The sequence below is a fragment of the Heterodontus francisci genome, chromosome 28 (genome assembly GCF_036365525.1).
Source record: "Heterodontus francisci isolate sHetFra1 chromosome 28, sHetFra1.hap1, whole genome shotgun sequence".
NCBI classification, from domain to species: domain Eukaryota; kingdom Metazoa; phylum Chordata; class Chondrichthyes; order Heterodontiformes; family Heterodontidae; genus Heterodontus; species Heterodontus francisci.
This window is the reverse complement of record NC_090398.1, coordinates 36,789,253-36,806,827: the sequence shown is the minus strand read 5'-3', so window position 1 is coordinate 36,806,827 and position 17,575 is coordinate 36,789,253.

The window sequence follows — 17,575 nt, the reverse complement described above, 5'->3', positions numbered from 1 at the left end:
CTCCCCAACCAGAGGAAACATCTTAGCTGCATCTACCCTGTGTATCCCTTTAAGCATTTGTAGGTTTCAATGAGATCATCTCTCATTCTTCGAAACTCTATAGAATAAAGGCCCAATTTCCCCACTCTCTTCATAGGACAGTCCCGCCATCCCGGGAACAAGTCCAGTGAACCTTTGTTGCACTCCTTCGCTGGCAATAATATTCTTCCTAAGGTAAGGGGAGCAGAACTGCACACAGTACTCCAGGTGCCGTCTCACAAAGGTTCTATACATTTGAAACAAGACTTCACTACTCCTGTACTCAAATCACCTTGTGATAAAGGTTAACGTACAATTAGCCTTATTAATTGTTTGCTGCACCTGCATTTTAGCTTTCAGTGACTTATTGGCAAGGACATCCATGTCTCTTTGTACATCAACACATTCTAATCTCTTACCATTTCAGAAATACTTTGCACATATATTCATCCTACCAAAGTGGATAAGCTCACATTTGCTCACATTATATTCCACCTGTCACGTTCTTGCCCACTCACTTAGCCTTTCCAAATCCACTGGAAGTCGCTTTGCACCTTCCTGACAACATATATTCGAAGCTAGTTTTGTATCATCCGCAAATTTGGAAATGCTGCATTTGGTCCCCACGTCCATATCATTGACATATATTGTAAAAAGCTGGTGCCCAACCACTAATCCCTGTGGTACCCCACTATTCACAGCCTGTCAACGTGAGAATATCCCGTTTTTCACGTTTATACTCTCTGTTCACTGCCTGTTAACCAATGTTTAATCCATGCCAGAATATTACCTCCTATCCCATGTGCTTTGGGTTTGCTAACCAAACTCTTGTGGGTGATTTTATCGAAGGCCGTTTGAAAATCCAAGTATACTAGGTCGACTGACTCCCCTTTCCCAATCCTGTTCGTCGGAACCTCACAAAACTCAAAGAGGTTCCTCAAGCATGATTTCCCATTTATAAATCCATATTGGCTATGTACAGTCAATCATTTGTTTCAAGTGTCCATTTATCACATCTTCTAGAACAGATTCCTGCTTTTTCCCAACGACTGATGAAAGGTTAACAGGTCTTTAATTCCTTGTTTTCTCTCTCCCTCCCTTCTGAAAGAGTAAGGTTACTTTTGTGACCTTCTAAAATGCAGGAATCGCTCCAGAATCAACAGAATATTGGACGATGATTACCAGTGTATCCACTATCTCCATAGCTACCTCTTTCAATACTGTGGTAAATAGAATATCACGTCCTGAGGACTTATCAACCTTCAGCCCCATTAATTTCTCCAATTCAACCTTCTTGCTAATACTAATTGCCTCCAATTCCTCATTCCCCCTAATTGCCTTGGATCTCTAATACTGGGAAATTTCTTGTGTCTTCCTCAGTGAAGACAAACACTAAGTAAGCATTTAGCTTTTCTGCTATTTCTCTATTCCCTATTATAATTTCTCCTGACTCTGCCTGTAATGGACTCACATTTGCCTTCGCCAAACCTTTCTTTGGTACGTACATATAAAGCTTTCAAAGTCTATTTTTGCATGTTGTTGCTCGCTTATATTTATATTCTATTCTTCCTTTCTTTATCAGTTTCTTCATCCTCCTTTGCTGAATCCCAAACTCCTCCCAATCCTCAGATTTACTACTATTTCTGGCAACTTTATAGGCCTTTTAAAAAAAATCTTATAAAATTCTTAACTTCCTTTCTTATCCACGATTTGGGGTGTTGTGCCTTTAAGGAATGTATAGTCGCTGTAAAGTACATCGTATTTCTTTAAAGACTATGCATTGCCGATGTACTGTCATACCTTTTAATGTATTTTCCCACTCCACATCAGCTAGTTTGCCCCTCATACCTTCATAATCTCCTTTTTTCAAATTGAACACCTTGGCTTCAGATTGAACGACGCCACTTTCAAACATAATGCATAACTCTTTCATATTATGGCCACATATCCCGAAACGTTATTTTACAACAAGATGAGTAATTAGTCCTATATCATTACATAATTTTAGCTCTAAAATAGCCTGTTCACTAGTCGGTTCCTCAACATTCTGCTCTAGAAAACCGTTCCTAACTCACTCCAGAATCTCGTCCTCCGCAGGATTAATGCTCATTAGGTTTACCCAGTCTATTCTTTACATATTGAGGACACCCATGATTGCTGTATTACTCATGCTACATGTTTCTCTAATCTCCTGATTAATAGCATGCCCCACTCTACCACGATTGTTTGATGGCCGAGATACAACTGCTACCAATGTTTGCTGCCCTTTGCTGTTTCTTAGCTCAACCCAAACAGATGCCACATTTGTTCTTCTGATCTGAAGTCCTCCCTTATTAATGTCCTGATTCCATCCCTTATTATCAGCGCAACACCACCTCCTTTTCCTTTTTGCCTGCCCTTCCTAAATGTAATCCTGAGATACTGCTTTGGAGGTCTTGATTTTTAATTTATTTCCTAACTCCCTCAACTCTGCTTTCACGACCTCATCCCTCTTCCTACCTAAGTCATTTGTAGCAATGTAGACCATGACCTCTGACTGTTCGCCCTCCCCTGGAAGGATGTTCTGCAACTGCTCCATGCCATCCTTGACCCTGGCACCAGAGAGGCAACACACCATCCTGGAATCACGTTTACCACCACAGACACATCTGTCTTATCCCCTGACTATCGAATTCCCTATCACTATTGCTCTTCCACTCTTCCTACTCCCCTCCTGTGCAGCTGAGCCATCCACAGGACATACCGCAGGACATACATTCCACTCGGCCGAGCTGACCTGCCAAAATGTAACTTTAAAACTTTTCGTTACAATGAGCAGTAAAATAACTTACCAGTTACTCATCAATCAACTTCTTCCCCTGTACTGAAGGGAGAGGCAGATACTGGAAAAAAGGTGGAAGAAATAAAGAAAGAACGGAGACCCTCCCTCATGCACCAAACTCCCATTTTATACTCTGTGTACTCACATTTAGTTTCTTCTTAATTTATAGTTCCCCCTTCTTCTTCAATTACCAAATTCCCTCCTTCACACTCTGTGCCATCCAGCAGTACAAACAAGCAACATTGAGAGTCCCCTAAATTTATACTCTGAAAGTTATGCTGTGTCAGCCCTCCTACAGCCCTGCTAAAGCTCAGACACCAGGTTAAGCTAGCTACATAATTAACTAGCTACAACTACTGTCAGAGTGTTAGTATACCCCCCTTTAAAACTGCAAGAAACCTAACTTATCTCTTAACAGAAAAAGGAATGTCAATCAATTGCCAGATGTGAACAAAACAAAAACTAGTCTTGAGAGATTAACCCTTAAAATTCACTCACTTACCAAACTCCCTTCTTCGCACCCGGCTTCCTCTCCCATGTTTGACCTGATGCCACGAGAATTTATGTGGTTGAGAGACAATGTTGATGACACGCAGCGCCACTCTTTCCCGACTGGATATTTCTATGTCCGCTGCCTCTGGTGGATCTGCGCTGATCGAGGTTGCTGGAGCAGTCTGGGAAATTTGCTGCGACTGTGAATATGTCAAGCTGTTGCTTGACTAGTCTGTGGGAAGAGCTCTCCCAATTTTGGTATAAGTCTCCAGATGTTAGTGAGGAGGACTTTAAAAGGGCCTTTGTGCCATTTCTGAAGGCAGGTAAAATACAATCACATTTCTGTGGCTCTGGAGTCACATGTCGGCCACAAGGTAAGGACGGCAGATTTGTTTCTCTGAAGGACATCAATGACCAGGATGGGTGTTTCCAACAATTCGGTAGTTTCATTGTCAAATTAAAAAGACTATATTTTTTTCAATTCCAAATTTGCTTAATTAATTGAATTTAAATCCCTCCAGCTACCACTGGGATTTGAACTCATGTCTTCACAGCTTTCATCCAGGCTTTTGAATTAGAAGTCCTGTAACATTATCACCTTTCTATGGTTCCCAATGCAGAAGCTGGGTTAGCTCCTCTTACATCAAAAACCGTTATTTGAGATTTAATAGGTGTTCAAAAATGTTTATACGCTTTTGATAGCATAGATAAAGTTAAACTGTTACCACTGTCACATGCCTGAAACCTGCCTGACCTGCTGAGTATTTCCAGCATCTGGAGAACTATGCTTTAGTGTCCCCTAGCAAGGGAGTTGATAACTGGAACACACAGTCATTGGCAAAGGAACCAGAGGGAAGAAGACTTTTTTTTCGGCAATAAGTTGCATTGATCTGGAATGCACTGTCTGAAAGGGGAGTGGAAGCATTTTCAGTCGCAATTTTCCAAAAGGGAAATAGATATATATTTAAAAAGGAAGAATCTGTGGAGTTATGGAGAAAGACCAGTGTGAGAGGCTAATTGGATAGCTTTCTGAAAGAGGCAGCACAAATACAATGAGCTAAAATGGACTCCCTGTCTGTTGTAAGGTTTTAAAAAAAAACATTTTAGCAACATATTTCAGTGTTGGGAAATGGAAGTTTTATTTTGTCACTCAATGCCAACATTATGCATGGGTAGATGCAGAGTAAAACTCCCTCTGTGTCCATCAGCAATATGCCTTTATCAATCGTCAAAAAAGCCATACTCTGTCATCATCGCACCATCGATGTTAAAAACAAAGTGTTGAAGACATATTATATTTGTAATTCTTTTGTTGGTAAGTAAGTTAATTTTCAGTGGTACTTTGGGGTGGCAAATATATAATAATCCACTTCTTCTATAAGACTCCTGTGGAATTTTGAAAAATTACATAAAACTGAAGCATTTAGTGGGATACATCACAATGACCACAATGCAACCGATAACTCAAATTATTTTTCTTTCTTTCCAGAAAATGCCTAATTGGGCGGCACAGTGGTGCAGCGGTAAACACCGCAGCATCACAGCTCCAGCGACCCGGGTTCAATTCTGGGTACTGCCTGTGTGGAGTTTGCAAGTTCTCCCTGTGTGCGTGGGTTCTCGCCGGTTGCTCCGGTTTCCTCCCACCACCAAAAAACTTGCAGGTTGATCGGTAAATTGGCCATTATAAATTGCCCCTTGTATAGCTAGGTGGCAGGGGAATTTCGGGGCAGGTGGGGATGTGGTAAGAATGTTGGATTAGTGTAGGATTAGTATAAATGGGAGTTTGATTTTCGGCACAGAGTCGGTGGGCCGAAGGGCCTGTTTCAGTGCTGTATCAATAAATAAATACAAATAAATTGATCACATTTGTATCTTACAAAGAAACTTATGGGGTGTTGTATCTGTTGCGAAATAACCTGAATTGGCTTTGAATCCTAAATGGAAACAAACTGAAGACCAAGGTCCAGAGTGGAGGTTAGGCAGATCGTCTGATGGAGGCTGTAATCTGGGGTTCAGCCCAGCACAACCAATATTCCATGCTCTGTAAATGACCACTTTGAATTCTGGTTGGTAGAAAGCAAGCAAGAATTCTACCCATGCACCATTACATCAAGGGGCTAAGTCTGGTGGATTTTCCAGGCCAACTTGTGAATTCGACCTCCTTGACTTTAATGCAGTCTCAATGGAACAGTTCGCAGCTAACAGCTGCTGTACGTTCCATTGGCGCTGTTCTATAGGCCAGCATTTGCCCAAACTAAGGAGCAGACTTACTCCACTACAATATCCGACAGTAGATTGGGGTGAGCATGTTCTTATCGGTGTTGTCTAACTACCCCAAATCATGTAAATCATGCTGTCACAGGAACTGGGATGGGTTCATCTGCTTTCTCCATCCAGAGCTTAGAATTCAACTCTATTTCACTTGTGGCAGCAAGGTGGATCCCTTGGAACCTCAGACCTCAGATGATCCCTGGAATAGAGCACTGTGCTGACGCATACTGGACTGGAGATCAACTTCCACTGATGCAGCAAAAGTCTTTACTTTCTGTGGATTTTTAAGGTGCTTAATAAAACTTTTTTTCAGTTTTAACACAGTTCTTACTTCACAGGCACAGACTTAATCATTATTGGGTATTAAGTTGGCAAAAATTTTCAGAAACCATAAAGATAGCTGATGCAGAAAAGGAAACATTATACTACCATAAAGCAATGTGTTTGTTGCAGGTACACAAGAGCATGGAGAACCCTGAGCCTAGCCTACCTTATTGCTAGTCATGCAGCCTGACACACACACGAAATTGGGGTGCAAATGCATTTTGGGGAAGGAAAGGCTGCTTCAATATCCTTCTGATTATGCTGTAACTGGCCCAGGAGTGCCTGATGTGGGGTGCTCTTTCTTTGCACTTATTTGTGCATAAACAGAGAATGTATCATGCTAAAAGAACACAACATTTATTTTCCTTATTGCCAAACGTTGCAACAATGTAATTACGAGTACTAATATCTGCACGTAATGATGAAAATAATTAATTGATGTCAAACGTCACTTCATACCTCATGTATGTTTCTCGCTTTGATAGGTCTATCATTTTTGTATCATACAAAAAACAACGACAGAGCACTAAGGCATATTTCGGATAAATTGCTCGGAAATAATCTCACCATTTTGGTCCCTTTACCAACTCCAGCAATAATTCTGCCACTTTCAATTATAACCCCGTTTGAACTGTAGAAGGATCCACAATTACCCCTTCAGCCACTGTATTTAGAAGCATGGGGCCATGTCACCATTGTGGTGGAACAGGACATTTAGCGAGTGATTGTAGAGACCCAAACCGACAGTAACGTCTGGGTGCACGAGGCCTGTGATCTAATGCTGGGTGGCCGGGATCATGGACTGACCCTCTTCTCTATTCATCCCGGGGACCAAATGCCCTTGAAGCTAAGGTGAACGCTTTGGTAAATAATTTGGAAACGGTGGCTGCTGGAGCAATTCGCACCCTTGATAAATTGTCCACCATAATGCAGACATTCATTTCCACACAAAAGGACTTCAAAACAGTGGCACAAACATCTTGCCACCCACCCAAAGAGCAGGGAAATAACCTTCTCTGACGGGATGGGGCACCTCATTTAGTGGGGTTCAGACAAGATGCGAACGGATATCCAGTGGTACCTGTGTTGCAACCTGGGGATCGACTGCAAATGATGCTTGTGGACACTGGATCCTCCGTGACCATCATTCACTCTCCATACCCTGAACACCAGGCTGCAGCGAGGAAGGGTTACTTTTCTATTGCAGGGATAACCGGTGCTCAAGCTGTGGAATATTTGGGATCACTTATGGATCTTCTGTTTGAACAAACTATCATATCAGTCAATGAACCCTTGTTTAAGTATGAGGGACGAACTTGGCGTTTTGGGAAGTGATGTTTGAAGCAACGGGAGCTATTGCTGATCATAATTATAATTAGAATTAGAACATGACAGCGCAGTACAGGCCCTTCGCCCTCGATGTTGCGCCGACCTGTGAAACCATCTGACCTACGCAATTCCATTTTCATCCATATGTCTATCCAATGACCACTTAAATGCCCTTAAAGTTGGCGAATCTACTACTGCTGCAGTCAGGGCGTTCCACGCCCTTACTACTCTCTGAGTAAAGAAACTACCTCTCACATCTGTCCTATATCTATCACCCCTCAACTTAAAGCTATGTCCCCTCGTGTTTGCCATCACCATCCGAGGAAAAGGACGCTCACTATCCAACCTATCTAACCCTCTGATTATCTTAAGTGTCTCTATTAAGTCACCTCTCCTCCTCCTTCTCTCCAACGAAAACAACCTCAAGTCCCTCAGCCTTTCCTCGTAAGACCTTCCCTCCATACCAAGCAACATCCTAGTAAATCTCCTCTGCACCCTTTCCATAGCTTCCACATCCTTCCGATAATTCGGTGACCAGAACTGCACGCAATACTCCAGGTGCGGTCTCACCAGAGTTTTGTACTGCTGCAGCATGACCTCGTAGCTCCGAAACTCGACCCCCCTACTAATAAAAGCTAACACACCATCTGCCTTCTTAACAGTCCTATTAACCAGGTGAGCAACCTTCAGGGATTTATGCACCTGGACACCAAGATCTCTCTGCTCATCTGCACTACCAAGAATCTTCCCATTAGCCCAGTACTCTGCATTCCCGTTACTCCTTCCAAAGAGAGTCACCTCACACTTTTCCGCATTAAACTACATTTGCCATCTCTCAGCCCAGCTCTGCAGCCTATCCATGTCCCTCTGTACCCTACAACATCCTTCGGCACTATCCACAACTCCACCGACCTTAGTGTCATCTGCAAATTTACTAACCCACCCTTCTACACCCTCTTCCAGGTCATTTATAAAAATGAGTAACAGCAGTGGCCCCAAAACAGATCCTTGCGGTACACCACTAGTAACTAAACTCCAGGATGAACATTTGCCATCAACCACCACCCTCTGTCTTCTTTCAGCGAGCCAATTTCTGATCCAAAGCTCTAAATCACCTTCAACCCCATACTTCCGTATTTTCTGCAATAGCCTACCGTGGGGAACCTTATCAAACGCCTTACTGAAATCCATATACACCACATCCACTGCTTTACCCTCATCCACCTGTTTGGTCACCTTCTCGAAAAACTCAATAAGGTTTGTGAGGCACGACCTACCCGTCACAAAACCGTACTGACTATCTCTAATGAAGTTATTCTTTTCAAGATGATTATAAATCCTGTCTCTTATAACCTTTTCCAACATTTTACCCACAACCGAAGTAAGGCTCACAGGTCTATAATTACCATGGCTGTCTCTACTCCCCTTCTTGAACAAGGGGACAACATTTGCTATCCTCCAGTCTTCCGGCACTATTCCTGTCGACAATGACGACATGAAGATCAAGGACAAAGGCTCTGCAATCTCCTCCCTAGCTTCCCAGAGAATCCTAGGATAAATCCCATCTGGCCCAGGGGACTTATCTATTTTCACACTTTCCAAAATTGCTAACACCTCCTCCTTGTTAACCTCAATCCCATCTAGCCTAGTAGCCTGAATCTCAGTTATCTCAACAACATTTTCTTTCTCTACTGTAAATACTGACGCAAAATATTCATTTAACACTTCCCCTATCTCCTCTAATTCCACACACAACTTCCCACTACTATCCTTGATTGGCCCTAATTGAACTCTAGTCATTCTTTTATTCCTGATATAACTATAGAAAGCCTTAGGGTTTTCCCTGATCCGATCCACCAAGGACTTCTCGTGTCCTCTCCTTGCTCTTCTTAGCTCTCCCTTTAGATCCTTCCTGGCTAGCTTGTAGCTCTCAAGCGCCCTAACTGAGCCTTCACGTCTCATCCTAACATAAGCCTTCTTCTTCCTCTTGACAAGCGCTTCAACTTCTTTAGTAAACCACGGCTCCCTCGCACGACAACTTCCTCCCTGCCTCACAGGTACATACTTATCAAGGACACACAGTAGCTGCTCCTTGAATAAGCTCCACATTTCGATTGTTCCCATCCCCTGCAGTTTCCTTCCCCATCCTAAGCATCCTAAATCTTGCCTAATCGCATCATAATTTCCTTTCCCCCAGTTATAATTCTTGCCCTGCGGTATATACCTGTCCCTGCCCATCGCTAAGGTAAACTTACCCGAATTGTGATCACTATCACCAAAGTGCTCACCTACATCTAAATCTAACAACTGGCCGGGTTAATTTCCCAGTACGAAATCCAATGTGGCATCGCCCCTGGTTGGCCTGTCTACATACTGTGTCAGAAAAACCTCCTGCACACACTGGACAAAAACTGACCCATCTAAAGTACTGGAACTATAGTACTTCCAGTCGATATTTGGAAAGTTAAAGTCCCCCATACCAACTACCCTGTTACTCTCGCCCCTGTCGAGAATCATCTTCGCTATCCTTTCCTCTACATCTCTGGAACTATTCGGAGGTCTACAAAAAACTCCCAACAGGGTAACCTCACCTCTCCTGTTTCTAACCTCGGCCCATACTACCTCAGTAGACGAGTCCTCAAACGTCCTTTCTGTCGCTGTAATACTCTCCTTGATTAACAATGCCACACGCCCCCCCCCCCCCCCCCTCTTTTACCATCTTCTCTGTTCTTACTGAAACATCTAAATCCCGGAATCTGCAACATCCATTCCTGCCCCTGCTCTACCCATGTCTCCGAAATGGACACTACATCGAGATCCCATGCTGCAAGCTCACCCACCTTATTCCGGATGCTCCTGGCGTTGAAATAAACACACTTTAAACCAGGTTCTTGCTTGCCAGTGCCCTCTTGCGTCCTTGTAACCATATCCCTGACCTCACTACTCTCAACATCCTGTACACTGGCACTACAATTTAGGTTCCCATTCCCCTGCTGAATTAGTTTAAACCCCCCCGAAGAGCACTAGCAAACCTCCCCCCCAGGATATTGGTACCCCTCTTGTTCAGGTGAAGACCATCCTGTTTGTAGAGGTCCCACCTACCCCAGAAAGAGCCCCAATTATCCAGGAAACCTAAACTCTCGCTCCTGCACCATCCCTGCAGCCACGTGTTCAACTCCTCTCTCTCCCTCTTCCTCGCTTCGCCAGCACGTGGCACGGGCAACAACCCAGAGATAACAACTCTGTTTGTTCTCGCTCTAAGCTTCCACCCTCGCTCCCTGAATTTCTGTCTTAAATCCCCATCTCTCTTCCTACCTATGTCGTTGGTGCCTATGTGGACCACGACTTGGGGCTGCTCCCCCTCCCCATTAAGGATCCCAAAAACACGATCCGAGACATCACGAACCCTGGCACCTGGGAGGCAACATACCAACCGTGAGTCTCTCTCGTTCCCACAGAACCTCCTATCTGTTCCCCTAACTATGGAGTCCCCAATGACTAACGTTCTGCTCCTCTTCCCCCTTCCCTTCTGAGCAACAGGGACAGACTCTCTGCCAGATACCTGTACCCCATTGCTTACCCCTGGTAAGTCGTCCCCCGCAACAGTATCCAAAACGGTATACCTGTTGTTGAGGGAAACCACCACAGGGGATCCCTGCACTGCCTGCTGGTTCCCTCTCCTTCCCCTGACGGTAACCCATCTACCTACTTCTTTTACCTGAGGTGTGACTACCTCCCCATAACTCCTCTCAATAACCCCCTCTGCCTCCCGAATGATCCGAAGTTCATCCCGCTCCAGCTCCAGTTCCCTAACGCGGTTCTCGAGGAGCTGGAGTTGGGTGCACATCCCACAGATGCAGTCAGCAGGGACACTCTTGGCGACCCTTACCTCCCACATTCTGCAGGAGGAACATACAACTGCCTTAACCTCCATTCCCACTATTCCAAATTCCCAACAAATCTACTGAAAAACCAAAAAAAAAAAAGTCAAAACTTGTTAGGTTCGCAATCCAACGGACAGAACTTCCTAAATAAAAAGCTTACCTTATCAACACACCAGAGTCCTTTTTTTTTGGTTAGAGGAGGAGGGTGGGTGGGAGACACTACACGTGTAGTGTCTCGGGTACAGCCACCACACAAATATATACCTTTTTCCTTACCCAGCAGTCCCCTGGTCCTCCGAAAACAAAATGGAATTCACTTTTAAACTTACATTGAAATTGACTTCACATCTGAAGCCCTTTCACGCACCTCCGTTGCTATCAAAGCTGCAGTCACCGAAACTAAAATGAGATGTATTTGGTTTGGGACAGGAGGAAGAGAAGAGATCAAAGTATGGGATGCACATTCAGTATTTGTGATTAAAAAGGCTTGCCTGTATGCATTCCCTACACACTCTGACCAGCGGGTAGTGTCAATCATTGAGCAGCAGATCCCTGCGTTTGCTCGATCCACGCATAACTGTGGACACATTGAAGGCGAGGATCACGTTAAAGCGCGCCCTCCCCACCTGCTACCTACCACCACCCTTGTCAGCAATATCCTATCCTGAAGGATAATGTTACTTGTGCACTAGAAGTTGTCCACTTTATCGTTGTGCAGGACCTCTTGTGCACGGGTACTTTTCCGATCAATTCCCCACTTTGACCTGTACCGAAGCCCGACGGCTCTTGGAGACGAACCATTGATTACAGGCCTTAAACAAAGTGCATTTGAGGTATGCTCCCATGTTCAGCAAGGCACCAACACTTTTCTCCAGTCTCCCACCTGGAGCACAATTTTATTCTACTTTGGGCATTGCTAATTGGTTTTGGAGCATCCCCCGTTCCTGCGTCTAAGTTTGCATTTACATTTGAAGTTTAGGGGTACACGTGGACGTGCCTGATACACAGGTTCCACAACTCTCCATCGTTTTTTCATGCGCAAATAGTCAGAATCCTGAAAGAATTTCCTAATCGTGAGTCTCTTTTGCAGAATTTTGACGACCTTTTATTAGCTGCACAGGCTTTAGATGAACATTTGGGGATGAACTCCTTATCCAGCTGGAGAAGGCCAGTCTCAAAGTTTTCGACATATACAGATAGGTAGACTGGCATAGTTACTGAACACACACATAGAGATACAAACAGATACAGAATGCTAAATTGGTTGATACACAGACATACCCCGTCAGAAACAGAGATAGCTTCAGGCAAACATTTCTACACCACTGTACACAATATGCACAAAGTCAGACAAACTATGATTAAACACATGTCCACAGAGTTAGATGGACAGAAATACAGTCGGGCACACAGAGTATGGAGTCAGACACTCAGGACTTTTGGGATTTACATACAAGTACACAGTCAGACACCAAGGTATATAGGCAAAAACGTAGAGATACTGAGTTATAGAGTGATACTGACTCACACACAAAGAGGGCTGAATTTGTTGCTGACCCCACAGCTCCCAGCGCCTGACTAAAAATGGAGAGAAACCTCACCTCTGCAATTTGGAGCCCGCGGCACGATTGTAAGGTACCAGGACAATTAACAATCCTGGGCAGGGATTGCATCCCTTCAAAGAATGAATCTCACCTTCAGAGCAGCTTGGAGCAGCCAATCAGAGGGTTGGCAGCTCTGCAGCAGAAGCAGCACCCCTGGAACGGTTGCCACTGACACTACTACAGAGGCCTGCCATCAAGACCCAGGAAAAAGGTTGGAGACACAGACCTCAGGTAAGTGAGACGGGGTTGACAGGACCAAGCTGCCACTGGGATATGGGAGGGTAGGCATTGGTTTCAGAGGGAGGGAGGTCCACAGAGGTGGTTTGTTTGCTGGTGGATGCCCTCCATATGCCACAGACATCCCACAAAGGAGGGCCCCCCACAAGCAAGCAGGAAGGAAAGCTCAATTTATTGGGCCAGTGAGAGTGTGAAGAGGCCCTAAAGCGACTGTTAATATGCCTCCGAAGGGCCTCAAGTGGTGTCTGGGCGGGAAGGCTATCAAATATCTATCCCACCCTGGAAAGAATTGTGGTGTAATGGGAGGGCGGCGGACCCTCAGCCTGCTCCCCACCACCTCCACACTTTCCCCTCCCCAAAGCCTCCTGTTGCAATTCTATGGCTCCCTTGTCGCCTGCAAACTTGCTAATCAGACCACCTATACTTTCCTCCAAATAATTTATTCAAAACGTCAAACAGAAAGCAGGAAACTACAGGCCAATTAGCTTAACATCTGTCTAAGGAAAAATGTTAGAAACTATTATTAAAGACAAAGCAGGACATTGAGTAAAATTCAAGGTAATCAGGCAGAGTCAACATGGTTTTGTGAAAGGGAAATCATGTTTAACCAATTTATTGGAGTTTTTTGAGGGAGTTACATGTGCTGTCGATAAAGGGAAACTGGTGGATGTATTGCACTCATATTTCCAGAAGGCATTTGATAATGTGCCACATCAAAGGTTGTTGCAGAAAACAAAAGCTCAGTTTAGGGGGTAACATATCGACATGGATAGAAGATTGGCGCTAGCTAACAGGAAGCAGACAGAAAGCATAAATGGGTCATTTTCTGCTTGGGAAGTTGAAAGGAGTGGTTTCCCATAGGGATCTGCCCTGGTGCCTCATCTTTTTACAATTTATATAAGTGGCTGAGATGAAAGAACTGAAGGTATCGTTGCTAAATTTACTGATGAAAAAGATAGGTAGGAAAGTAATTTGTGAAGAGAACATAAGGAGGGTGTAAAGGGAGGTAGATATGTTAAGTGACTGGACAAAGACCTGGCAAATGGAGTATAATGTGGGAAAGTGGGAAATTGTCCTCTTTGGCAGGAAAACATAAAAAAGAAGCATATGATTTAAATTGTGAGAGATTGCAGAGCTCTGAGATGCAGAGGGATCTGGGTGTCCTAGTGCATAAATCGTGAAAGATTAGTATGCAGGTACAGCACATAATTAGGAAAGCTAATAGAATGTTATCATTTATCGCTCAGGGAATTGAATACAAAAGTACGGAGGTTGTGCTTCCAATATACAGGATATTGGAGAGACCACATCTGGAGTACTGTATATAGTACTGGTCTCCTTATTGAGGGGAGGATGTGATTGCGTTGGGGGAAGTACAGAGAGGGTTTACTAGAGTAAAACCTGGAATGGGCGGGTTATCTTATGAAGCATTAGACAAGCTAGGCTTGTACCCGCTGGAATTTAAAACAGTAAGAGGCGTCTTGATTGAAACATGTAAGATCCTGAGGCGTCTTGGAAGGATGTTTCCCCTTGTGGGAGAATTTAGAACTAGGGGCCACTGTTTTAAAATAAGGGGTCGCCCATTTAAGGCAGCGATGAGGAGAATTTATTTCTCTCCGTGGGTCGTGACTCTTTGGAATTCTCTTCCTCAAAAGGAGGTGGAAGCAGAGTCTTTGAATATTTTTAAGGCAGAGGCAGAACGATTCTTGATAAGCAAGGGTGTGGAAGGATATAGGGGGTATGTGGAAATGTGGAGTTATCAGTTCAGCCTGGAACTTATTTAATGGTGGAGCAGAGTCGAAGGGCTGAGTGACCTATACCTGTTCCGAATTCATATGTTCGTGTGTTCATATTTTCATAGAACAGAGAACATAGACCCGAGAACAGCACAGCACAGTACAGGCTCTTCGGCCCACGATGTTGTGCCTAAACTTTAACCTAGACTGAGATCAAACTACCGACATACCCTTCATTCTACTAACATCCATGTACCTATCCAAGTGTCGCTTAAATGTTCCGAAATGTATCTGCTTCTACGACCACAGCTGGCAGTGCATTCCACGCACCCACCACTCTTTGTGCAAAGAACCGACCTCTGACATCGCCTCGAAACCTTCCTCCAATCACATTTAAATTATACCCCCTGGTGATAGACCTTTCCGCCCTGGGAAAAAGTCTCTGTCTATCCACTCTATCTATGCCTCTCATCATCTTGTACTCCTCCATCAAGTCACCTCTCATCCTTCTTCGCTCCAATGAGAAAAGCCCTAGCTCCCTTAACCATTCTTCGTAAGACATGTCCTCCAGTCCAGACAGCATCCTGGTAAATCTCCTCTGCACACTCTCGAAAGCTTCCACATCCTTCCTGTAATGAGGCGACCAGAACGGAACACAATATTCCAACTGTGGTCTAACCCGGGGTTTATAGAGCTGCAGCATAACCTCGCAGCTCTTAAACTCAATTCCCCTGTTAATGACAGCCAACACACCATACGCCTTCTTAACAACCCGATCAACTTCGGTGGCAACTTTGAGCGATCTATGGACATGGACCTAAAGACACCACTGTTCCTCCACGCTACCAAGAATCCTGTCTTTTAGCCAGTATTGTGCATTCAAATTCGACCTTCCAGAATGAATCACTTCACACTTTTCCAGGTTGAACTCCATCTACCACTTCTCAGCCCAGTTCTGCATCCTGTCAATGCCCCGTTGCAACCTGCAACAGCCTTCCACACTATCCACAACTCCAGCAACCTTCGTGTCATCGGCAAACTTGCGAACCCAGCCTTCCACTTCCTCATCAAAGTCATTTATAAAAATAACAAAGAGCAGAGATCCGGGAACAGATTCCTGCGGAACACCACTGGTCACCGAGCTCCATGCTGAATTCTTTCCATCTACTACCACCCTCTGTCTTCTGAAGGCCCCCCAATTCTGTATCCAGACAGCCAACCTTTCTGGATCCCATGCCTCCTTACATTCTGAATGAGCCTAACAAGGCAAACCTTATCAAACGCCTTGCTAAAATACATATACACCACATCCACTGCTCTTCCTTCATCAATGTGTTTTGTCACATCTTCAAAGAATTCAATAAGGCTTGTGAGGCATGACCTGCCCCTCACAAAGCCATGCTGACTGTCTCTAAGCAAACCATGCTTTTCCAAACAATCATAAATCCTGTCTCTCAGAATCGTCTCCAATAATTTTCCCTAAACGGACGTAACACCGACTGGTCTATAATTCCCAGGGTTATCCCTATTCCCTTTCTTGTACAAGGGAATAACATTTGCCCCCTCCATTCATCTGGTACTACTCCAGTGGACAGTGAGGACGCTAAGATGATCGCCAAATGCGCGGCAATCTCTTCCCTCACTTCCGTAATATCCTTGGGTATATCCCGTCTGCCCCGGGAAACTTATCGGTCTTCTTGTCTTTCAAAATTTCCAGCACATCCTCCCTCTTACATCAACCTGTTGGAGCATATCAGCCTGTTTCACGCTGTCCTCACAAACGACCAGGTCCCTCTCACGAGTGAATTCTGAAGCAAAGTATTCATTTATGACCTCCCCTCCCTCCTCTGACTCCGGGCACAAGTTCCCTCCACTATCCCTGATCGGCCCTACCCTCACTCTGGCCATCCTCTTGTTCCTCACATAAGTGTAGAACGCCTTGGGATTTTCCTTAATCCTACCAGCCAAGACATTTTCATGTCCATTTCTAGCTCTCCAAAGTCCATTCTTCAGTTCCTTCCTGGATACCTTGTAACCCTCTAGAGCCCTGTCTGATCCTTGCTTCCTCAACCTTAAGTAAGCTTCCTTCTTCCTCTTGACCAGCTGTTCCACCTCTCTTGTCATCCAAGGATCCTTCACCCTACCATCCCTTCCTTGCTTCATCGGGACAAACCTATCCAGCAGTCGTAGCAAGGGCTCCCTAAACAACCTCCACATTTCTGTCATGCATTTTCCTGAGAACATCTGTTTCCAATTTATGGTCCCCAGTTCCTGCCTAATAGCGTTGTAATTCCCCCTCTCCCAATTAAATATTTTCCCATTCCGTCTGCTCCTGTCCCTCTCCATGACTACAGTAAAGGTCAGGGTGTTGTGATCACTATCACCAAAATGCTCTCCCACCGAGAGATCTGCCACCTGGTCTGGTTCGTTGCCAAGCACCAAATCCAACATAGCCTCCCCTCTAGTCGGCCTCCCTACATATTGAGTCAGGAAACCTTCCCGGATACACCTGACAAAAACTGCTCCATCCAAACTATTTGCACTAAGGAGGTTTCAATCAATATTAGGGAAGTTGAAGTCACCCATGACAACAACCCTGTTGCTTCTGCACCTTTCCAAAATCTGCCTCCCCATCTGTTGCGATTGGGGAGTCTGTAGAAATCTCCGAGTAAAGTGACTGCTCCTTTCCTGTTTCTGACTTCCACCCAAAATAACTCAGTGGACAAACCCTCCTCGATGACCTCCATTTCTGCAGCTGTGATCCTATCCCAGATTAGCAATGCCACTCCCCCACCTCTTTTACCTCCCTCACGATTCCTTTTGAAACATCTAAACCCCTGAACATCTAACATCCATTCC